Here is a 13,599-nt window from a genome sequence, read left to right as displayed (position 1 = left end):
ATAACACCAATGACAAGACATTCAGGAAGCTCCAGGCACCTTCCTGGAATTAAAAAAAAAAAACAAAAAAACCGTTGCCGTCGAGTCAATTCCAACTCACAGCAACCGTATAGTGCAGAGTAGAACTGCCCCATAGGGTTTCCAGGGAGCAGCTGGTGGGCTTGAACTGCCAACCTTTTGGTTAGCAGCCAAGCTCTCAACAACCACTGTGCCACCAGGGCTCCTTCCTGGAATACCTATCATTAATCCCCAATATGATCACATAACCTTTTTATTATTTTGGATGAAAAAATTTTGTGCATTTTTTTACACCAATACTGACCATGCTTTGATTTTACAATATAACAACTTTTGTACATTCACCTTAATTAGCCAGAATTACCAACACAATTAACTAAAGTTAATTTTCGTTGCTGGGGGCAGGAGTATTCCCATGGCCAAGTTGCATACCACAGATACAAGCACATTTTTTTTACATAAATCTTCTTTACCAAGAAGATGGAAATGTGATTTACTATCCTAACTATGCCATGAATTGTTGTATAGCAAGCATTTATATATAAGCACTTATAAGACAGCATTATAATGCTGTCTACATGTTTTGTTTTGTTTTATATTCTTTTACTTCAGTGGTTATTATGTTATCAATAAATCCTATATAATAATATTAACTATTATTTTTTCTCTGAAATTATAAGGTAGAGTTATTAATCTAGGTGCTCTGGAGACTATGTTGATGATTGCCAGTAGAAAGCTTAATTTTATCATTACTCTCTTACAGTTATATTCTCATATCTTAGATATTCCTGCTCATATCTGTTGATTTAATGCATGAAAATTAAATATGCTAATGTGGAAGAGAAAAAAATGAAATTCTAAGCTGTCATTGGTGTGGGGTGTAATGACTGGGGAAGATTATTTATATATATATATATACACACACACACATATATATAGTTATTTAAAAACAAAAAGCCCCTTACATCAATTTCAAATAGTTCACACATTTCCCCATACTTAGAGTTAATAACACTAGAAACAGTTTTCTATACAGCAATATTTTAGTTATGAAACTTGCTAAAATAAAATTTTGTTCCATAACTCTTGTGAGCAGTAGGAAATTAATATTTTTTCTTCTTTGGTTGATTTTAAATAATAAATCATTTAAGGAATGCCAAAAAAAAAAAAAAATCAGGGTTTTGTACTTTCATTCATGAAAGATTAACTGCTATGGGAATGCCATCCACTATAAACAAAAAAATTTTTTTATAAACAACTAGAAAACTGGACAAAGTGTATGAAACAACTATTTCTAGACATTGGATAATAGGCAGTACAGAATTATAAAACATGACCAAAGGAGTCCTGAGACAACAAAGTTTATGGACTCTTGCTCTATATTACAAGCTTCTCTGGACCTGACTTAAAAACACTTCACCACAACGCTCAAAAAGACTAAAGCAGTCTGAGGGTAATTTAAGTGGACGCCATATTTAAGGAATACAATAAAATGCAGCACTCAATAATTTAAAATTTACAACATCCAGCCTTCAATAAAAACTTTCAGGCATATTAAGAAGCAGGAAAATATGACTCATACCAGGAGAAAAAAGAAACAGATTCGGTTATGATAAAATTATGAAATAAGCAGACCAAGATATCAAAAGAGCTATTACAAATATTATGACTAAGGGCAAGCATTTAAAGGGACACATGAATATAACAGAGAAACTGAAACTGTAAAAATACCCAAATAAAAGCCCTAGAGATAAAAAGAAAAAAATATATCATCTGAAATTAAAATTAACCAGACGGTCTGTACCATATTGTTCTCTTACAAATACATATGTTAGGAAAAGAGGCACACTTTCAAATAGAGGAGATAGGGGCTTTCACTGCCTTAGAAATCACTTTTGAAAAGTGTATGATAAATAATTAATGATGCTAGTGTAAATATTTTTTCTACATATATCAGGGTACTTATTTGAAAGTGTGTTTTCCCATTTCCCTTGTTCAAGTAAGAGAGTAAAGTGGTCCTAAGTGTTTATGAAGGGTTCACTCCCTTGCTCTGGAAGCTCGAGGAAATGCAAGCTTCTCCCAAATATCCTGAGAACACTAGCAGCCTTACGGTGATGGGATCCACACTGCCCCTAAAGAAAGATGCAGATGAATCGCTCTTCTGTTAATATATAGACAACAACAAATACATACAAGTACATGCAAGTACATGTAAATATCTACATGCAAGGAGATTTGTACAACCTGCAAACAAGTGGATTTGCCCATCTTTGGACAATCAGGTCAAATGCGAATGCGTGAAAAAGTGCTTTTCATAATTGTACATTATTATGAAAAAAATATTAAAACTGCTGTAGTTTCCCATTTCTACTGTGTTTCAGTTGCAGCCTATTTTTAATAAACTTTGTATGTACTTAAGTGTAAAAAAAAAAAAATTAACTGGATGGCTTAACTGCAAATTAGACACTGCAGAAAAAAAGATCAGTGAGCTTGAAAATTTAGGAGCAAAAACTATTTAAATTCAACAGAGAAAGAAAATGACTGAAAAAAAGAAAAGCATACAGCCTCAGTGACCTGCGGGCCAATATCTAGCAATCTAACATACGTGCGATCTTTCCAAAATGAAGGCAAAATAAATAATTTTTGAGACAAACAAAAGGTAAGTGAATTCATCGCCAGCAGTCCTGTACTACAAGAAATGCCCTGAACATGTCTTTTTGGGAGACACAGTTCAATCCATAAGAATGAGTTAAAATAGTCAATTTAATATATGTATGTCTTTTTTTTATGTCTTGTGTGTACATATGTATGTATTACATATGCATCTAATAAATATAAAATATGAATGGATTTATGATTATTAAATAAATTGATGATCAAAAATCTAGCCATGGTGAAAAAGATACCACGACCAGATGGTGAGTTTTATTAAAGCTTCAAGAAACAGCAATCTCTATGTCAACTATTCAAGAAAAACCTCCTCAACTCATTTTATGGAAGTATATATTTGAGATTGACAATCAGACAAGGACAGTAAAAGAAAATATAGATAAATCTTATGTAGGAATATTAAAGAGAGTTTCCATATAAAATATTTACATTTTAAATCTAGAAATGTTAAGAAAAGGGCATCACAACTAGGATATATCCCCAAAATGCAAAGATATCTCAATGTCAGAAAGGTTAATCGATGTTGTTCACCACAATAACAGTCAAGGTGAAGGGCATCTCAATGGATAGAAAGAATATTAATACTCCTTCATAATCAAATAAATAAAACGCTTTCCACAAATTTTTAATAGATCAAAACTGAAAATTATAAATATGTGTCTACCAATCCTAGAGCAAAAGCCTAAAATAAAAAACAAGGATGACCACCATCTCCAATGTGATTTAACATTTCATAAGAGGCTTTAGTTAATGTCATAATTAAAAAGGAAATGATAACAAAGCATTGTAACAGGTATAAAGAAACAAAAATCTAGGTAGACTACCCAGAATATAGAAGAAAGCATGAAGATGCATTATTACACTGAATAAGAAATCAGCAAGTTTGTCTTTGCTCTATGCCAGAAACAATTAATTAAGCAATGTAATATTAGGGGAAAGAGCATTTATAATAGCAATACAACTATGAAATAAAAAAAAGGAATAATTCTAAAAAAATGCACAAGAACACCATGGAGAATTTTTTTAAGAAATAGTCCATTTAAAAATAAATAAATAAATAAATAGCTGTGCTGATGCATGGGAAGCCTCAATATTCCAAAGATGTAAACTCTCCCAAAGTTAATACAATTTCAACTGATGATTTTTTAATATTGTTGAGGTTGCTGGAATTAGGCAAGTTAATCCTAAAATTCATAGGGGGAAGAAGAATGGCCCGATGTAGCAAGACAATTATGAATTTAAAAATAATAATAAAAAGAAGTTTCACCCTTCCATATAAAAAGAACACCAAAAATTTTATTTCTTCTTTCATTTCATTTGTTCCTTCCTTCCTTTCTCCCTGCCTTCCTTCCTTGCTTTTTCTTTCCTTTCCTGCCTTCCTCCCTTCTCCTCTTCCTCTGTTCCTCTTCCTCCCTTCCTTCCTTCTTTCTTTTTTCCCCTTATTTCTTATTTATGTAACCTAATTTTTTTTTTTTTTAATCCCATAATGGAGCACTGGTGGTGCAGTGGTTAAGAGCTACAGCTGCTAGCCAAAAGGTCAGCCGTTTGAATCCACCAGTGACTTGTTGGAAGCCCTATGGGGCAGTTCTACTCTGTCCTACAGGGTCGCTATGAGTCGGAACCAACTTGAGGGCACCTATCGAACAACCTAACAAATTCCCTAATGGAACAGGGCAATTTCAACCAAGGTATTGGAAAACTGTGTTCTGACTAGTGACTCCCCACACACCCCCATTGGCTTCCATTGTAATTTCTGGAATAGTTTATCTTTGGAAATAGTGTTCTTTGGCTGAGCTATCAAAGATATACGAGTCAGAATTGACTTTTGGGAGCCCTGGTGGCATAGTGGTTAAGTGCTACAGCTGCTATCCAAAAGGTCTGCAGTTCGAATCCACCAGGCACTCCTTGGAACCTCTATGGGCCACTTCTAGGATCGCTATGAGTTGGAATCGACTTGACGGCAAGAGGTTTGGTTTGGTTTTGGTTTCTGAAGTAACGCTTTTCCAATAGTTAGTTAGACCCCAAGTTGGACTTTTATAGAATGAATGATTTTAATGTAATAATGCAGTGAGTTAGCATAGATTAATAATAGTAAAATTATTATTTATTATTCTAGGATATAGCACTTTATTAAAGCAAATGCTAGTCCTATTTTGAATTTTGAATATTGTTGTATGTACAGTATGACTGATGATTGTATGTATTGTACAGTATGACTGATATGTTAAAAAAAAAAGGGACAGCTAATTCTTGGGGATATTTCCATCAACCAAATTAGTCACAGGACAATTTTAAGGAAAAAAAAAATGTATTTTCTAAATCCACTACCAAGCTCTTAGTGCTTAAAGTGATGAAATATTTGTAAAAGTCATTTTCTCCCATAATGCTGCTAATTTCATTCTTCCCTCAACACGCTCCCCAACAGTGATGAATAACAACATCTAGTAACAGTTGCCATCATTTATTGAATGCTTCTTATAAGCCAAGCATTATGTTAAATATTTATATTACCTCCTATGCTTTTGTTGTTGTTAGGTGCCAGCCAGTCAATTCCAAATGATGACTCGTCCATGTGTGCAGAGTTGAACTGCTCCATATGGTTTTTAAGGCTGTGATCTTTTGGAAGCAGATCACCAGGCCTGTCTTCTAACGTGCCTCTGGACGGGTTCAAACAGCCAAATTGTCTGCTAATATTCAAGTGCTTTACCATTTGCCCCACAATCCCCTGGGTTGAGTATGATTATTATCCCCATTTTACAGATAATGACTCTTAGAGATAAGATTCAAACCTATCTAATCAGAATCAAATACACTTTACTGCTTTTTACATTTGGGGTGTCTTCCTACTTGGTTTTCTTAAATCAGAAAAAACATATTTGTATATGTATTTATTTGCACCCCATCTTGTTCTGGAATGGAATTATGATGACTTTCCAAAATGCATACGTTATAGATTGATTGTATTTATGGCCGCAGTTCTTCACTCTTCCCTGTACCCATGTCCTTTTTCTTTGTGACGCTGCAGTTTCTCTCACAAAAAAGGCTGAGTCTATGTCTCCACCGCTGATTATGAGCTTGGCAGGTTATTTGCTTTGGCCAATAGAGTGCAGCTAAAGGCTCTGTATGCCAATTCTGAGCCTAGGCCTCAAGAGATCTTGAATGTTTCCACTTCCAGTCTTGTGCCACACCCATCAGCATGAAAACATGTCAAAGTTAGCCAGCTGGATGATGAGATATCTGTCCAGCAGATCTGACTTACCCCTGAGGTCAGACTGTCCTAGGTGCCATGGCATTCCCACTGACCCACTGCCGTCAAGTTGATTCCGACTCATAGTAAGCTCTGATTGAGCCATGGCTATAGTGATAATCAAAAGAGACAAGCTTCCTGCTCTTTGCAGAGCTTACATTCTACCAGGATTCTGTGGGGTGTTGGCAGGTAGGGCAGACCAAAAAAAAAAAAAAACCTGTATAAGAGATAATTTCGGATAGTATAACTGCTATGAAGAAAATCAAGCTGGATGGTATAATAAAGCCTAGTTGGAAAAGAGGAGCTGTGAAGTAGGGATGGTCAGGGAAAGAGGGGACATTTTGGTGTGATGTCACCAGCATTTGAGAAGGCAATATTTGAGCTGGTCTATGAATAACAAAGAGTTAACCATGCTAAGATTTTAAAGCAGTTTGTTCTAGATAGAGGCAGAAAACAAAGCTAAATGAGACTCTAGGCTGGGAATAAATCTGATTAGTTCTACTACCTGAAAGAAGGTCCATGGGGCTTGAACATGGTGAGTGAGAGGATAAGCCTAAGCAATGCAACGGGAGAGGGAGGCAGGAGCTTGATCATCTTTACAGAGCTTTGGTTTAGCAGATTATCCTAAAAATGATTGTACAATTAACTAATTACAATTGTATCAAGTGTGATGAAGGAGGACTTCAGAATGCTACCATAGCATAACGCAGGGAGAACTGATCCAGTCTGGTGGTCAAGTGTTGGCATCGAACTGAGACATAAAGGATGAAAACAGTTAGCCTTCCAGACAGAGACAACTGCATGGGCAAAGGCTCTGAAAAGAAAACGAGTATTTCATGTTCCAACACTATAAGGTAAGCATATTGTCTCTCAATTTTTCAATTTCAACCTCTTAGATAGATAGATAAAATAGATAGATAGACAGACAGACAGATGCCTACCTCTAGTTGTTGATTTTTGTTTCCACTGAAAAGAGATGGGACAGCATCATGCCCAAGCACATGAACCATGTTTAAATCCTGGCTCCATCATTTAATATCTGTAAAGCTAGTTGTTTATTTAAGAAAAGCCTCAGTATCCTTATCTGTTAAGGATATAATAAGCTAACTCATAGATTTTAATTGGCACATCATGGATACTCAAAAAACTTACCTCTCTCTCCCTCTATTTGTTTATGGATTTATAATTAAGACTTAACTATGTGTACTATGTTACCAAGTTCAGCACTAAATTCTTTACATACATAAGGTCTTTATTTCATACAGGTGAGGCATTAAGAGTTCCAATGTTGGCACCTAGAGTGTTTAAATAACTCTCATGATCACACAATTAGCAGGCTTCACCTGCCTCTGAAGTCATGCTTTTTAACACTAATGTATGAGTCATCATTTCACTGGGCTGTTTCTTCTAATCTTCTTTTTAAAAATGGGAAGATATTTTTTAATATTGACTCTAAGCATATTTGTTTAGCTTTGTTTAAATATAGGAATTTTGAACTCAAATGTAGGAAGGAAACAAAATTGCATTATCCTGCAGGTCGTTAAAAAGCAAAATCACTTAAAAACAGAATGGAAAGCAAAATGATTGAAGGAAGAATGTTAAGGATAATAAATAAGCCAGTCAAAATGGAGTCATTAGGTTTTTAATTCCTGAGAACTACAATGTCTTTGGCAACCCAGCTGGGTGACACAGATACTTTCCAAATATATATAATAGGGAGCCTTCCAAAAACTTGTAGCATTGATCACTAAAAGCTACAGTTTGCTAATGACCATCATTTCAGCTTTCCACCTCCATCCTCTTTCTTCTCCGGTTCCCCTAAGGCTGATGCCTATAACATCCCTTAATGTGGGCCAAGAAAAACAATTCTGTCAACTGGGTCTCAATTTGCAGTTCTTGAATGGTCTGGATGACTATACACATATATTTTGGGATCTATTTAGATTAGAAGAACATATGGATGGCTGATCCCTCCGACAGTCTTCCCTCAATGCTGTTGAAGCACTGAATTTGAGGATGAATTATCTGATAAGAGGCTGGTGTGTAGGTCATCTGTGCTTATTAAGTCCAGATCTTCTGTACATCATCTGAGTTGGGGTTACACTCCATGTTTTAATCATGCTACAAAATCTATGATAAAGAGTAATATAAAGAGCAATAGGATCTCCAGACAAGAAGTGTCAAGGCTGGCCCATGACTGGTATGAGTTATAAGGAGTTTCACCTGCCCTGAACTCCACTATGATGGGAAGCAGTCTATAGTCTTACTGTTAATGGGCATCTAGCTGGCTGAGAGGGCTCTGCAGTCTCCCCACATCGCTCACAGTTCTCACATCTCATCAATTCACTTCCTGATCTCTAGCCATTTTATTCTCACCCTTTCAAGGAAAAGTAAGAAATAGTGCCCGTATTTTTCCCAAAAGGGTATGATAAGGACAATTGACTCCATTTTCTTCAGCCTTCCTATGCAATACAGTTTCTTCTGAGACAGAAGAGTCAGAGATAGAGATTTATATCAAAGTTCATTGGAAAGTACTCTTAAGAACAATAGTTAAAAGGAAGCAAGGGAAACAGGGTCAGACAGAAGGAGAAGTTGAACTCTCAGGAATCAATTCCTGGAAATCCTAATCTGAATCCAGGCAAAAGAACCAGGTCTTTATACCCTTACATTAGCCAGTCATTGGATACGGACTGCATCTGGAGATGGGTCACAACTTTGAGTGAGGCTGCTCCCTTCGTTCAAGGACAATTCCCAGATATGGTCACAGTTATGAACCATCAGCATTCCACACTCCCTCTAACTTAAGGAATGAATGCATTGTCCTGAAGGGGGATGGGCAATGTGTCACAGTGTCCACTACATATTATTGTGATACACTGGATCTTAGGATACACCAGATGTTTGTTCTCTTCTCTGTGTATTGCTATCAACAGTTTGAATTTACCAGCTGCTCTGAAGGAGAAAAGATAGGCAGTCTGCTTCCATAATGGGGCAGTTCTACTCTGTCCTATAGGATCACTATGAGTAGGGATCAACTCAATGGTGCACAACAACAAAGTGCCAAGTGTAGGTCAAGAAAATAATTACATACAATGTAATATTTCAGAATAAAATTAAGTTGTAAGTTTTTAAATTTGAATTAGCTACATATATACATACACATATATGTAATATCATATATATTAAAAAAATAGCATTGTATATATATTGCTACTGTTAGGTACAATCAAGTCGGTTTTCACTCATAGCGACCCTGCATACAAGACAACAAAACACTGCCCAGTCCTGTGCCAGCCTCACAATTGTTGCTATGTTTGAGACCATTGTTGCAGCCACTGTGTCAGTCCATCTCATTGAGGGTCTTCCTCTTTTTCACTGATTCTCTACTTTACCAGACATGATGTCCTTCTCTAGGAAATGGTCCCTCCTGATAACATACCCAAAGTGTATCAGCAAGTGTATTGCCATCCTTGCTTCTAAAGAGCATTCTTGTTGTACTTCTTCCAAGACAGAGTTGTTTGTTCTTCCGGCAGTCTGTGGTATATTCAATATTCTTCACCAACCCCACAATTCAAAGGCATCAATTCTTCTTTGATCTTCCTTATTCACTGCCCAGCTTTTGCACACATATGAGGTGACTGAAAATACCATGGCTTGGGTCAGACGCACCTAAATTTTAAGATGAATGAAAGCTTTTTTCCTCTTAAAGACATCTGTCGTTGATTAAATCGTGTGCCCCAAAAAAGTTATGTTGATGAGACCATACCGGAGTAAGATGGTTCCTAAATCTAATCTCTCTGAGTGGTGTCTTATAAAAACAGCAGAACAGACACAAAGACACAGAGAAAAGACACCACGTAAAGATGGACGCAGATGAATATGCAAGCCCAGGAATGCCTATGATTGCTCTCAGAAAGAGAGAAAGAAGGACTTTTCTCTAGAGCCAGCAACCTGAGTTTGCCTCTCTAGTCTCCAGAACTGTGACTAAAATGTCTTAGAACTGTGACTAAAATGTCAGGGCTCTTTAGAGAATCAGAACAAGGGAGAAAGACGGAGAAAGAGAGAGATTTATTTTAAGGAATAAAAAAAAAAAAAAAATAGGCTTATGCAATTGTGAAGGACAGGGAAGCCTAAAATTTATAGCTCATGTGACAGTTTGGAGATTCTTGCAATCTCACGTCCCAAAATCTGTAGGTCATGTGAAGAGAATGGAAGAGAGAAGAGGTTCCGGCAAGATATTTATTTATAGGATGGAGGTAGAATACACTGAGGGAACACTCACTTTTTGATCTTAAGGTCTTCAACTGATGGGATGAGGCCTACCCATTTGTGCAGGGGAATATCCTTAAGTCCAACTGATTTAATCTCATAGAACTACATCATCTACAACATCTAGACAAGTGTTTGACCAAACAACTGGGCACCATAACCTAGACAAGTTGACATATAAAAGTTAGCCATCACAACATTACTTTATTCTGAGATTATGTTCTGTGTAGTTTTTTGACATTAAAAATTCCATTTTTAAAATACATAATATAGGTTTTAAATATCATATTTGACATATTTTTAAATGGCAACACAGAGTCGATGTTCATATCCCAATTCTTCATAAACACTTCCATTTGAATGTCCCACAACATTTCAAACTCAATATGCATAAAATTTAGGGACCACTCTAACCCAGTATGGCCTCATCTTTACTTGATTACATCTGAAAAGATCTTATTTCCAAATAATGTCACATTCATAGTACTAGGATTGAGGTCACTTCTTTTGGGAGGACACAATTCAACTCACAAGAGTTGGTAATCCAGATGAAATTTCAAGCCACTCAAGCTAAGACAGTGGGAGAGATGATGAAAACAAATAATAATTTGAGAGAGTTTGGTATAAATTTTAAAATAAATTTGGTATAATTTTTTAATAAGAAATATCGGGGGAAAGTTTTCTCTGTGCTTCTTCTCTTTCTCTTTTGCTTAGATAAAACCAATAGCCCCTACTTTCCTATGGACCCCTGGATCTCTCACCTGTGTCACCTACCTCGTCTGCTTTAGTCGGCCTGAAAGCAAAGATACAAACATCTAGAATGGCACTCTAGTTACTAACGTCATTGCATTTCATCCAAAAGGGTGAAGACCATTGTCAGATGTCTCCCCTTAACCTCCTTTTCTTGTCATTGTTGTTCTTATTCTTTTCTCCTCTCCTTTGGGAACACAGACTAATGAAAGTACAAAAAATGAAAGAATTTAGGGTTTGAACCCACCCAGCAGTACCACAGATGCAAGGACTGGCTCAAGCCATAGACAACAACCAAGTCTCTCGAAGTAAACAAACTTTCCTGGAGAGCTGTAGACATACCTCTTCTGAAGAGTATGACTTCCCCACAGGTAGTATCACCTACCTGCTTCCCTCAACTCTCCTCAAACAGTGCCTTTATCCTATAAGCATTTACTCTATTCCACTCCTTCATTTCCTGTCTAGCCAGTGATTCTGCTTGGTACCACCTAACAACCTTATCTTGAATTTCCTCTCACTTATTTTATTGTAATGGAATAAATAAAAACATCTTGTTTGTAAATCCCAACAAATTTTATCTGAGATACTATATTTAAAAATTCTGGTGTGATCCATAGGGTTTTCATGAGCTAATTTTCAGAAGTTGATCTCCAGGCCTTTCCTCCTAGTCTGTCTCAGTCTGGAAGCTCTGATGAAACTATCCACTATGGGTGACTGCTGGTATTTGAAACACCAGTGGCACAGCTTCCAGCATCACAACAACACGTGAGCCACCATAATATTCCAAACTGACACATCACAAAAATGGTGCAGGACCAAGCAAGGTTTTGTTCTATCACACATGAGGTCATCATGAACCGAACTGATTCAATGATAACTAACAGTGACAAAATATTTAAAAATTAAATTATATGTTATAAAAATTTGATTCAATTTATATTTTCAGAATGAAAGATTTTAAAGCCCATATCCTAATTTCTATAATTATTTCCACTGTTCATCTGTCCTGTTTTTAAATTCATATAAATTTCTTAGGTGCCATCTTTTGTATCTCTTTTGGTTTGTTTTTTGTTTTAAAACAGGAGAGGACACAATACAAGGTCATATAATGCAGTTAGGCTTCTCTGCATCATGTGTGCTCCCTCAAAAGTGAGTTAAATGAATATTTGTGGAAAAGAATCAAAGAATTGTAGGCAAACAAAATGTTGAGTAAAACACATAAACTGCTGAATATATGTATCCAAAAAAAAGAAAGAAAAGAATAATCCAAATCAAACCTGTCAATTTTACTGCCTGAAGTGACAGTCCCCTGTTGCAAATTACTCCTACAAATACCCAGAAGTGGTTCCCTTAGCTCATCTCAGGGTGGATATTAAATCTGAACACCAGCCAAACATACTTTCTCCTTGCTACTAATGGAAAGAGAAGTATGTTGAAAGATTTTTAGATGACTTCTTGGAGCCCTAAACCCTGGTGGCACAGTGCTTAAGTGTTTCGGCTGCTAACCAAAAGGTTGGCTCCTTGGAAACTCTATGGAGCAGTTCTACTCTGTCCTATAGGGTCACAATGAGTTGGAATCGACTCGATGGCAATGGGTTTGGTTTTTGGTTTTGGTTGTGGAGCCCTGGTGGCACAGTGGTTAAGAGCTCAGCTGCTAACCAAAAGGTCAGCAGTTCAAGTCCACCAGCCACTCCTTGGAAACCCCATGGGGCAGTTCTACTATGTCCTATGGGGTCGCTATGAGTCAGAATCGAACCCATGGCAACAGTTTGGGTTTTTTTTTGTAAAACATCAGACTTATTTTGAACACCAGGTGGCAGTAGATGCAGCTTTTATGGAAAAATGTATGGTATGTGAAGGAAGAGAAAACTGATTTTTGAACTCTATGTATGCTAACAATGTATGTTGAGTATCCACTGTATGCGGTGTGATGGAATTTGTACTGGGTTACACCTGATGGAAACTGTCGTAATCCTGTGTTTAATGATAACTTCATGTTTGAGTCTTTGGCTTTTATTCAATTGTCTCATTTGATCATTTTTCCTGTACCAAAAGACATTAATCAACCATTTTAACAATACAAGTCTAAAATGTTAGAGAAAAAAAGGCTTTAAAAATAATTTAGTACAAACCTTTCCATTTACGGAGGAGAAAACTGAAATACACAGAGAATAAGAGACATGCCCAGAGCCACAGTAACTGGCATATCAGAATCCAGCTTCTATATTCTTTCCATTATACTTTGATGCAATTTAATTTCTTTGATAGTTCTAATTGAGAGCTACGGCTACTAATCAAAAGGTCAGCAGTTCAAATCCAGCAGGCACTCCTTGGAAACTATGGGGCAGTTCTACTCTGCCCTATAGGACCCGGTAACAGGGTTTGTTTGTTTTTTTTTTTTTGGACACATACCAAATTTTGCCTGACCTATATTTTCTAAATGTGTATTTCACCTTTATTAGATATGCAGAGAATAATCATTTCCTTATTGTTATGGATTGAATTGTGCCCTCCAAAAAGAAATGTAGAAGTACTAATCCTATACCTGTAAATACGACCCTGTTTGGAAATAGGGGGTTCTTTGTTATGTTAATGAGGTTGTACTAGAGTAAAGCGAGTCCTAAACCTAATCACTTCTGAGACAT

The sequence above is a fragment of the Elephas maximus genome, chromosome 6 (genome assembly GCF_024166365.1).
Source record: "Elephas maximus indicus isolate mEleMax1 chromosome 6, mEleMax1 primary haplotype, whole genome shotgun sequence".
Lineage (NCBI taxonomy): Eukaryota > Metazoa > Chordata > Mammalia > Proboscidea > Elephantidae > Elephas > Elephas maximus.
The sequence above is the reverse complement of the archived record's forward strand: the minus strand, read 5'-3'. Positions refer to the sequence as shown.